The sequence below is a fragment of the Phascolarctos cinereus genome, unplaced genomic scaffold (assembly GCF_003287225.1).
Source record: "Phascolarctos cinereus isolate Bilbo 61053 unplaced genomic scaffold, phaCin_HiC Scaffold_9;HRSCAF=440, whole genome shotgun sequence".
Classification (NCBI taxonomy): domain Eukaryota; kingdom Metazoa; phylum Chordata; class Mammalia; order Diprotodontia; family Phascolarctidae; genus Phascolarctos; species Phascolarctos cinereus.
In genome coordinates, this window is record NW_027556402.1 from 257,530,801 (window position 1) to 257,541,622 (window position 10,822).

At 47.6% G+C, this 10,822-nt stretch overlaps 1 long non-coding RNA gene across 2 annotated transcripts; it reads right to left on the reverse strand.

Annotated features, from left to right (window-relative positions):
- Nucleotides 1-514: 514 nt before the first annotated feature.
- On the reverse strand, nt 515-9,604 carry LOC110195282 (uncharacterized). 2 transcript variants are annotated; one of them, XR_013483991.1, is made up of 4 exons: nt 9,408-9,604; nt 2,716-2,805; nt 1,011-1,799; nt 515-693 (listed from the first exon to the last, which is right to left on the reverse strand). It is a non-coding gene; the product is annotated as an uncharacterized LOC110195282 (long non-coding RNA). The 2 variants fall into 2 exon arrangements; XR_002320852.2 differs by lacking the exon at nt 9,408-9,604 and adding an exon at nt 3,004-3,779.
- Nucleotides 9,605-10,822: the final 1,218 nt, after the last annotated feature.

Consider the following 10,822-nt stretch of genomic DNA (forward strand, 5'->3'; position numbering starts at 1 on the left):
CGCCGCCGCCCGGCCCCTCCTGCCGTTGGACAGCGCTCCCTGTCACTCACCGTTCTCTAGGCCAGCCCCGCCCCGCTCCCGCCTGTCAGTCACATTTAAGCCTTGGCGCCTCGCGCTCGCCCCGCCCTCGCGTCCCGAGCAGACCCAGCCAATGGCTAGCTCGGCGCTTGGGGCCCGCCTCCGCCCGGCAGCCGCCCCCTTCCCCGGCCCTGGGCTCCCACGTGGGCTGTCGAGCCCCCGGTCCTCGCCGGCCGCGGCGCCTCAATAGGCGGAAGCTATCGTACTGAACTTCGCGGTGATTGGCTGATGGAGGGGGTGGGACCCTCGAGTTCATTCATCTGAGCCGCACGTGTCATTTAAAACCGCAACCATAACAGGGCCCGGCGGGGCGGGGAGAGTGGAAAGCCGGGGGTGGCCGCGTATGCAGAGCCCGAAAGGAGGAGCCGGGACGGGGCGGGGCAGAGCAGAGCTGCGCCGCCTGGAAACCCAAACGTCCAAGCGGGGGGGGGGGGGGGCGGAGAAACACTGGACTGGACCTTTTTCCTCGCTGTACTGGTGGGGAAACTGAGGCACAGAGCGGCGAAGGGACTTATAAGGGCAAATCACTCAGCCGCTCTGCAGCTGTTTTCTCTTCTGTCTCCAGGTGACGATAATGCTTGCACTACGAAGTTAGAAGACTTGGGTTCGAATCCTCTGTAAAATGAAAGAGTTGAGCCTGATGCTCTGGGAGCTTCCTTCCTGCACCTGCTATCCTAGATCCTATCTCCAGGTGCTTTGGAAAGGAAAAGTACCCCTAAGGCATTATGCAAATATACCTTCACACCTGCATTCTTCCCAGCCTTGATTGCCCGACCTCCTCCCCTCCCCCTCTTGGAATGTTTTCTCTTCCCCTCCAGGCTCAGTTCTAAAGTGGAGTCCCACTGGGAAGTTTTCCTGGTCCCCGCCCCCAATCTCCCTGGAGTTAGTTCCCTCTCCCTCCAAGGACTGCCATTATTTTCTTATCTACTTACAGTGGTTTGAAATCCTGCTGAGGAATCTGGCTAGACACGGTTCAGAAATCCTGCCTCTGATTTGCAGGGTGGGCGATGCGGTTAAAACTCCTAGCAAGTGTCCCAGACAAGTCTAGGACTGCAGCTCGCAGACAACGTGCATGGGTACCAGACCAGGGAAAGCTCGGGCCCAGCCCCACCTCCAAACCTTGCACTGAAGCAGTACGTGACAAAAGTTTGTGGGGCTGAATTTAATTAGGATTGAGGCTCCTTGGAGCAATCGGAAGTCCCCGAGGCTGCCTCCGAAAATAGTTCTTGGGGGCTGTGGGGTTGGAAGCGCGGGACTCCGTGGGGCTTCTCCGAAGTCCTTTCTCTTCTCCACCCACCCGCCTAGGGTAGCCTCGGGACATCTCAGACTCTAAGCTAGGTCTAGGGCTTCCTGGACGTGGATAATACAGTCCCCAGCTCCCCATGCAAGCACTGGTGGAAATAATGCGTCTGAGTGCTTTGTGGTTCAGTATTGACGCCTTTTGGGGTTTTCTTGGCAAAGGCACTCATGAGGCCACAGATGAGGCACCTGAGGCAGACGGGCTGACGTGACCTGCCCTGCGTCACACAGCTACGCAGGGTCCGAGGCTGGATACGAACTCAGGTTCTCTTGACTCCAGGCCCGGCGCTCTCTCAGCCCCTCCTGGAGAGGACGGGGTGTCTCTGGCCTTTTTTTGTTTCTCTAGTGCCTGGCACATAGTAGGCACGCCATGCTTGTTGGGTTGAATTGAAATAATACACGCTGTACAGGGCTTGGAGCCTCTGGAAATCCAGAAGGAAAGGGAGAGAAAAGAAGGAGGGAGGGAGAACAAAGGCGCCACTGTGGGCTGGGGAGGGAGGGGGTGACCCGCTATGGGGAGCTGCTGAGCTCGCCCATTGTTGGTGAAAGGAGAAATGGCCCTTGTGTGTGGCCTGAGGCCGCTTTCCTCTCCCCTGCCCACCCTCCCTGCCTCTCCCTGCCTGAGTCCCTCTGACGGACCCCAGCCCTACCCTTCCCCAGTCAGACTGGGGGGAGGGGACAGCGTACTTGGAGATGTCCAAGCCCGACTGAATCCTAGGCCTCTACTGCCGGCCACCCCAAGTCCCCACACCATCAGCTGCCTCTTCCAGAGCAGAGTGGCCCCTTCGTGGATTGACTGGTAGGTCACTTTGCCCAAAACAGTGAATGCAGTGAAGGGGGACTGGGCGGATGGGGGATAAGGTTGGGAAGGCAGCCAAGGACTTGGCTCCCAATTCAAATCCAGCAGTCGATAGTTCTAAAGTGCCTACCGTGTGCCCAGACTTTGTACTGGGTGCTGGGGATACAAAAATGAAAACAGCCCTGTCCCTCATGGGGGCTACGTTCTGTCCAGATTCTGTATTCGTGTGTGAGCATATTCAAAATAATTCAAGGAACGTTTTGTGATGGGAAGAGGCCTTGGCAGCGCCATAATCATGCCAAGGGCTGTTCTAGGTGCTTGGGGTCAGTGCCGGGTCTGGGGATTAGAATCGGGTGAGAATTGCAAGCAGAGGCACCAGTTTCTTGTTGCAGGCTCTGTGTTTCATTGTGTCTCTTTCCCCCATGCCCGGCCCCTAGCAGGTCCCGGATAATGTTCCTTGGATTGTGGATGGAGGCTGAGCAGGAGGCCCCCTCCCCTGCCCCTGCCCCCAGGTCTCTTTTCCCTCCTTTTACACCAACCTGTCAGCGGTCCAGAAGCCCACTTTCTGTCACGGGGTTGGCAGTTCTACAAACACATCTAATCCTGGGCCAAGGCAGAGTCAGGAGGCACTGGGAGGGGGCAAAGAGCAGAGAAAAGAATGAGGCAAGTGCCCCCAGGGGCTAGGACGGCCCAGGAGGATCCTGGCTTTCAACCAGCTGCAGCCCTGCCCCCCTGTGTCTTCAGCTCTGACCTGCCTGGGCCTCCCCAGATCCCAGTGCAGACCTGCCACCTCAGAGCAGCCCAGGATCCTGGGCCTGGGGGCTCACCTCGGAGCCCCTCCCTCCAACTCTCTCCTGTGTCCGTCTCTGGGCATCAATTTCTTCTTCTGCAAAAAGGAGGAGGTGGGAGAGATGATCGCTGAGGTCTTTTCCAGTTCTCAGTCCTGGGATCCGTGCCTCACCTGGCTGGCTTCCTCCCTCCTTCTGATGACTTAGCATTCGTACTGTACGGATGCATTTCCAGACCTTGCCCTGCCTCTGCTCTCCTTCCAGACTTTGATGTCTGGGCCTTGAGGCCACGCTTTGCCTAAGTTCTGAAAGACCATTAAGGAGCAAGCATTTCTGGAGGCTCTGAGAGTCTAGTACCTGGTGCCTGGAGATCAGAGCTAATCCTGGTGAAAAATGGGTGGAGGAAGCTTCAGTCCCAACTTTTCGTTTTGAAATCCTCCATAATGTCCCTGTCATCAAGAGGGCCTTCACACTGTCCTTAAGTGTCCAGGTTCCCCAGCTTTCAGAAGCCAACCGGGCCTCTGAATCTCACCCTCCCACTTACTCCCAATTCAAATCCCCTGCTGGCCCTTTCCAGGCTGCCCGGCTAAGTAAGTGGCTAATCTGATCGATTAACTTGCCCAGAGATGTCAGCTGCTCTTCCTGTTTGTCCTGTGGGACCTAGAGCTGGGATCAGGGAAGGCAGCATCCTATGGATGGGAAGTCTGGTGACCTTCCCCATTGGGTCCAGAGGGTCCAGTCTATGGTTTGTACTCACAGAATCTCAGGACTTGAAGGGACCTCAGAGGCCACCCAGTACTGCTCCTACATGGCTCCACAACACTTTCTTAATGCCCTGTTAAGGGTGGCTGTGAACCAAAAGAGCTCAGGAGCAGAAGAGGAGAGATTTTGCCCCACAGGAGAGCACCTAGCAGAGACGTAGCTTTATGTGGTCCCGATTGTACCTTAAAGGACCCAGCACGTCAAGACCCATCATCCGGACATGCGAGTTGTCCTGGGTACGGCCAGGACACTTCGGGTTTCCCACTCATTGGACGCCCTGCTAGGTTCCATTTTCCCCGATTGATGCCATGTACGCTGATGGAAGAGCCTTCCCCGGTTTCCGTGGGTGGACTGTGATGTTTTGATTATGCCTGCTCTTACCTTTTATCAAGTAACTACGATGCTTGATTTTTCCTGCATTGGCCCGATTAGCCTGGATGTCGCCTGTCTGTACGTAATCGGTTGCTTGTTGTCTTCCCCGTTAGACTATAAGCTCTTTGAGGGTAGCAACTATCTTCTGCATTTTTTTATACCTCTCCAGCGCTTAAGCACAGTGCTTGGTACCTAGTAAACACTCAATTGCTTATTGACTAAACATTATGATTGATCATCATTACTTTGCCTTACTCTTTAAATGGTTTATGTTTAAGAGGCAATCATATAACTGCAGAATGCACAAAATACCTGAGAGCAGACCTACCAAAGCATGAAAAAGACTTGTAGAGATTCGATTACAAGATCCTCCTTAAAGAAATAAAGAGCAACTTAAATGACTGGAGGAATATTAAATGCTCATGGCTAGGCTGTGCCAATATAACACAAATGACAAAATGATGAAGATTAATTTACACTTTTAATGCCAGAAGGGGATACTTTACAGAGCTTAATAAAATGATAACAAAAATCATTTGGAAAAGCAAAAGATCTAGAATATCAATGGAAATGATGAAACAAAGTATAGATGAAGGGGAATAACACTCCCAGAGCTCAAACTATACTATAAAACAGCAATCATCAAAACCATATGGTATTGGTTAAAAAACAGAGAGAGAGACAGAGAGAGAGACAGAGAGAGAGAGAGACAGAGAGACAGAAAGAGATCAGTAGAACAGACTAGACAGAGAGAATTGCACACAACAGAACTCAATCCAATGTGTGATAAAATGGAAAACATAAATTACCTAGGGAAAAACTCCTTATTTGATTTTTGAAAACTGATGGGAAGATTGGAAAGCAGCCTGGCAGAAATTAGGCTTAGACCAGCATCTTACACTCCTCTCCACGATACATCTAAATGGATACTTGACCTTAATATTAAAGGTCATACCTTAAAAAAAATATATTAGAAAAGAGACAGATCATCTACCTCTCACAGCTATGGAAATGAGATGTATTCTCCACCAAACAAGAGATAGAGGTAATTACAAAAGATAAAATAAATAACTACTCAAAACTAAAAAGCTTCTGCACAGACAACATTAATGCATCTAGGTTAAGGGAAGTGGTCAAAGGCAGGGGAAACATCTTTAAAATTTATCCGATTCATTTCGGTATCCAAGAAATATAAACAATAAATATGTATGACTAATACTTATTCACTAATAAATAAGCAGTCAAAGGATATGAACAGATAGTTCTCAAAAGAAGAAATGCAAATATTAACAACCCCGAGGTTTCCCCTTACACTCTGCAAACTGGCAAAAATGGCAAAAAGTGGCAACAATCCATGTCGGAGGGGTTGTGGAATGCTAGGTACACTACTACATTGTTGGTGGAATTGGGAAATAGTACGACCATCTTGGAAAGCAGCTTAGAATTATGCAAATAAAGTGACTAAAATATCCATATCCTTTGAACCAGAGACTCCATTACTGGGCTTATACCCCAAGAAAGCGATCAATAAAAAGAAAGTCTCTGTATACACCGAAATATTTACAGCAGTCCTTTTTTGTGATTGCTAGGAACTGGAAACAAAGTAGATGCCCATCAGTTGGGTAATGGCTAAACAAATTAAGATACATGAATCTAATGGAATATTACTGTGCTGTAAGAAATGAGGTGTGTGATAAATACAGAGAAGCCTGAAAAGATCTGTGTGAACTGATGGAGTGTAAAGGAAGCACAGCCAAGAGAACACCATGCACAGGAACCACCTCAAGGTAAATGGAAAGAACCACACACGCAGCAGAAGGGCATGTAACAAAATTGTAAGTCGAGCGAAACTCCAATGAAGTCACCCCTTTGTGGAGGCGGGAGGTTAACGGATGCTATACGTTGCTCCGGTTTTCTGACTTTTTCCCATGTATTGACCATTTGTGCTGATTTTTTTCCCTCTCTTAAAAAATGCTATTTGTTATATGGGATGGCCCTCTGGAAGGGATACACAGGATACCACAGAGATAGAAGAAACAAAAAATATCAATGAAAACTTTTTAATAAAAGAGTCAATGGTGTCTCTGGGACAGATTTTTGTATAGATGGGAACCCTATAAATAGAGGCTCAGGAGCTACAGTGATGGGTAGTAGGAATGTATCCTCCCCATGCTGGACATGTTGGCCTCAATTTGGAGTTGGGGGGAGGGGACACGACACAGACCTGTCAGTGTGAGTGTGGGTGAGATGAACAAGCCAGCAGAAAGAGAGCTGGAGAGTCCAGAGCAGATGGTGGATCTAGAGCATGGCTTCTTAAACCTTTTCCACTTGTGACCCCTTTTTGGGTTTCAGCAGCTTTCGTGGGTGTTGCGTGGCGTGATGGCGTTCGCAGTGCAAAGTGCACAAGTTGCGTGTTCAGAATCAAGGCTGCAGTGAGGTTGCTCGATGAAATGTGGGCAAGGACTGCCAGAAACACCTTGGATTCATTACACACTTAATTTTTAAGTAATTTTTGGTTGGTGTGCATTCAGAAACTTTTCCTGTTGCCGAATTTTTCTCAACCCACAGTTTAAGGAGCGCTGGTCTAGAGCAAGGCCAGGGCTACCAGGCATCATGCCTAAATCTGTCTCTGGTTTGTCCTCCCCCAACATTACTCCAGTTCTTCTGGGGCTAAGCAGGACAAGTCTGGCCCCTGTTTAACAGAAAGACCTTCACATGCTGGAAGGCATTTATTATGTGCCCCCGAGTCCTCCCCTTTCCAGGCTAAGTGTCCCCATTGCTTTGCACCAGTCCTCAGATGGGTCATCCTCAGGCTTGCCACTTTGCTGGCTGCCCTGGGGCACTCTGCTGAGAGTTCTCAAGCTGACAAAGGACCATTAATGACAGCTCTTCGTGCCTAGCCATTCAGCCAGTTTCAAATCTACCAAACTGTATTGTTGTCTAGCCCACATCTCTCCTCCACCTTTTCCCCAACAATAGCATGAGACTTTGCCAGATGATTTGTGAAAGTCTAGGTAAACGTAGTTAACAAAGTCATAAATGGCATGAATTATGGTGCCATAATGGAATATTATTATGCTTTGAGAAATACCAAGATACCTGGGAAGACATGTATGAACAGATGCAGGACAAAGAAAACAAAGCCAGGAAAACAGGGCTCAAAATGGTTCCAAGACTATAAAGAAATGCAGCTCGAGTCTAGGAATGGAGCTGGAGGACCGGAAGCACAGACGGTGATTACATAAACTGGCAAAGAAGTCATTTTGTTAGCTGGTTTTGCTTAACTGTGTTTCTCCTAGGAGAATATGAGATGTTGACAAATAGGTAAATATCAGGTCTAGACAAAATAGATTCACTGTGATGGGGGAAAGAAGTGACTACCCGTCGAGGCAGTCGGGGAAGGCCTCTTGGGAGAGGTGGCGCTCGAGGTAAACCTTGAAAGGAGCTGGAAGAGGAGAAGAGGAAAAGGGGAGGATTGAGAGCATTCCAGATGTGGGAGACGGCCTGAGCAAAGGCACAGAAGTGGGAAATGAGATGTCATATGCAGGGAACAGCAGCAAATGGGCCAATATGGCCAGAAGGTAAAATGGGGGAGTGTGGGTATGGTACCACAAATCTACTCTGGTGAAAACCTAAAAAATGACACCAGGCTGCATGATGATCAAGAAATGCCCTGAGAAACTACAGGAAATAACTACGCCCACCCTCCATAACTGCACAGTCAGCCAAGAGCTGTATAAAAGAGGACGCCAGCAGAGATAAGCATGTTTGTAGTCACCCAGCTTGGCCAGAGAGAGGTCAGAGACCCGGGTAGCCTGCAGGGCTCTGTGTTGAGGCAGCAGGAGCAGGACCTCAGGGGATCAAAGAGCCACAGCAGGGGCCTTGGAGGCCACCTGCAGCAACAGTGAGTAGCCAGGAAGCCACAGTGCGAGCTCTGAGGTCCTCAGCACTTTGTTCTGAGATGCCATAGAGAGCTCTGAGGAGGACCCAGTGGGCTGAACATCAAATCGGGGAGGGGGGTTAACTGCAGGAGACTGAAGTCATCCTAGGAATCTGATTCCAAGCAGGGCTGACCACCCCCCCGTGCAAAAGCAGAGTCAGGGAGGGAGTTATCCCAAGCTGCAGAGATAGAAATCAAAGTAAACACCAGCCACTACAGAGAATTGCTGCCAGTCCAGAATCACCACAAAAAGCCAGCCTTGGAGGAGAAAGTAGTGCCATGATTACTATCAGCAGGGACCCAAAGGAAAATGTGATTTCCCATGAGGTCAACATGAAAATCTAGAAAAAATGAAGAAAGAAAAGAATGAAACGAAAAACTCTTGAGGAAAGAATCAGAAGGAGAATAATTATCTGTGAAGAGAAAGTGGTAGACCTTACTCAAGAAATGGGCAAGATGTCAAAAGGCGACTAGGTGCCACAGTGGACAGAGACTTGAGCCCGGTGGTAGGAAGATCTGAGTTCAGATCCAGCTAGCTTAGTGACCCTGGACAAGCCACTCTGCCTCAGTTTCTCATCTATAAAAATGGGGATAATACTAGCATCTACCTCCCAGGGGTGTTGTGGAGATAAAATGAGTTAATATTTGTTTTGTACACCAGAAAGCAGTGTAAAAATGTTAAAAAGGAGAAATAGACTCCTTGAAAAATCTACCGAAGAGAAACCCAACTCCAGGAGTCAGAAAAAAATTTTAGCACAAAATCAAAAGACTGAAAAATAAAAGAAAATGTAAGATATCTGCTATCAAAAAGAAATGAACTAGAAAATAGGTAGGTCAAAGAGAGATCAGGGATGAACCATTGGACTCTCTGAAAGCAATGATTTTTTTTTTAAGTTTGATCATTCTATTTCAAGAAACCATAAATGAAAATGCCCAGCTCTATTAGAACCAAAGGATAAAGTGAAGATGGAAAGAATCTGTCAATTGCTTCCTGAAAGAAATCTCAAAAAGAAAAGTTCCAATAACATGACAACCAAAAGCCAGAACTTCCACATCAAAATGAAAATACTGCAGGCAAGCAGACAGAAGGAACCTGAAGTACCAGTAAAGGACAGTCAGGATCACACAAGACAAGGCAGTCACTACTTTAAATAAGAGGAGATCTTACACAGTATTTCAAAAGGCAAAAGATACAAACTCACAAGCAGGTATAACTACTAACCCCCCTATTTTTTTAATAGGGAGGAAATGGCCCTTTATTGGAAGATTTTCAAGCATTTCTGATGAAAAGACCAAAGCTGAGAAGGAACTTTGAATTTCAAACAGGAAAGTCAGGAAAAAACCTTGAAAGCCATAATGATTTCAATACCTGAAGGAGCTGTCTGGTGATGAAGTGCTAACATTCTGATGGCAGAGAAGAAGCAGTGTCCCTCCAGGATCTTAGCGTCTTCAAAGGCAAGTTAAACAGGGAAACAGAGAACAAGGGAATGGATTGGTTTGGTTCTGGGGGTTTTCAGTAGAGAAAAAGAAGAGAGTAAAAGTGAAAGTGAAAGTGGTGACAGGAGGACAAAGGGGTGGATCCCTCCTAATCAGAGTGTGCAAGAAGTGTATACAAACTTGGAGGAAGGAAGAGGGGAGCATCAGCAGATGAATCTTACTCTAATCTGAAACAAAGGAGTGTTACACATATACACACATCGTTTTACAATAAACTCAACAGGGAGTGGGGGTGGGGGTGGGGTAAAAGGGAGGATAATACCAGGGAAGGAATGGTTGGGTATTCACAAAACAAAATTCCTGTTCCTGAAAGGGAATTAAGAGACTGGAAAAAGAAAAGCAAAGAATTAAAATCTAAGGAAGGGATGGTTTTTAATAGAATGATGGCTGAACAAATTGTGGTATGTGAATTCAGTGGGATATGATTTTGCTGTAAGAAATTATGGTTGCCTGTGTGACCCTGGGCAAGTCACTTAACCACTAATGCCTCATCCTCCCCCCCCCAAAAAAAGAAAAAGAAATGATGGTTGAGATAATTTCAGGGAATACTGGGCAGTATGAATAGATGCAGAGTGATGTGATTAGGACCAAGAAAGCAATTTATACAAGCACAGCACAGTAAAGAAAAACAAGTTTGTAAGACTTGAGAACTCTGGTCAAAGCAATGACCAGCCATACCCTCAGAGGAATGAATGAATGAGGCATTTATTAAGCCCTCACTGTTTGCAAAGTACTGTGCAAAGTGTGGTGGAGGCAAATAGAAAAGTCAGCACCTGCCCTCCAGGAGCTCCCACTCTAATGGGGAGACATCACATAGGGAAGGTTTCTGCTGCAAGTCAGATGGAAAAGTCTTATGGTTCTTAGGGTGTGAAGCAAGTGATAATGCCTCTTCTTCGATGTCCTTTCCACTGATGAAATCACATCAGTTTATCTTTTTCAACCTTTCTTTCCTTTTCTCTTTCTTTCTTTTTAACATTTATTTAAAATTTTTTTTGAGGTCCAAATTCCCTCTCTCATCCATTGAGAAGGCAAACAATAAGCCAGTGAAGTAGGGGTTAAAAATTGGGGAGGGAAAATTTGTGGGAAGATATAGGGGCAGCTAGGTGGCACCATGGCGGATAGAGAGCTGGGCCTGAAGTCAGGAAGACTCATCTTCCTGAGTTCAAATCTGGCCTCAGACACTTACTAGCTGTTGACCCTGGGCAAGTCACTTCACCCTGTTTGCCTCACTTTCCTCACCTGTCAAATGAGCTGGAAAAGGAAATGGCAAACCACTCCAGTATCTCT